Below are 700 nucleotides of genomic sequence, written 5' to 3'. Positions count from 1 at the left end.
CCAGGGATTTCTCAGCAACCTCCATCTCCTTATTCTGTCCCACACTCCTTTAAACTTTAAAGACTTTAAAGAGAAGCATTTAAAGTCCTCCTATCCCCGTGCTAACACATGTTTTGGTTCTGAGGGTCCCAGGACGTGCTCTTACGAAGATTACAAATCACTTTGTGCCGCTGCTGCTGCCTCCTGGAACGACTCCACTGCAGCAAGAGCTGGAACAGTCCATGTAAAAACATTTATTATCCCTTTCCTCCCTGTCACTCTGCTGCTGACATGACTCTTTCTTCATCCATATGGATGGAGAAACAATGTTCTCTCCGAGGGGATAGAAGGGAATAAAAGCTCTGCTCTGAAACTCCCTCCAGGATGAGAATGTGAGGAGGAAGAAATGCCTTGAATATGCTTTTATCTGCCTAATCTTAGCCAGACATGGGGTGTTCTCCCAGCTAGTGCCATGAAGACACAACAGAGGAAAGCTCTCACATGCTGACCTCATTTTCCTGCTGTTGAACATCCTGACATTTTTATTTAGCCTTACAAGATAAAAAAAGTGAGATTAATCTCCTCTTCCTGCTAAGAAACTGAGGCACAAGTGGCATTCATCTGCACAGCTCTGGGTGTCTGGGATTTAGCTGTTTTCATCTGGTTAATTATCTTCATTCTCATTACAGTTAAAGACAATCAAATTAACAAACTGAACGGA

This window comes from Empidonax traillii, unplaced genomic scaffold (genome assembly GCF_003031625.1).
Source record: "Empidonax traillii isolate 1590-97213 ecotype Southwest subspecies unplaced genomic scaffold, ASM303162v1 scaffold2964:size41217, whole genome shotgun sequence".
Taxonomy (NCBI): Eukaryota; Metazoa; Chordata; class Aves; order Passeriformes; family Tyrannidae; genus Empidonax; species Empidonax traillii.
The sequence above is the reverse complement of the archived record's forward strand: the minus strand, read 5'-3'. Positions refer to the sequence as shown.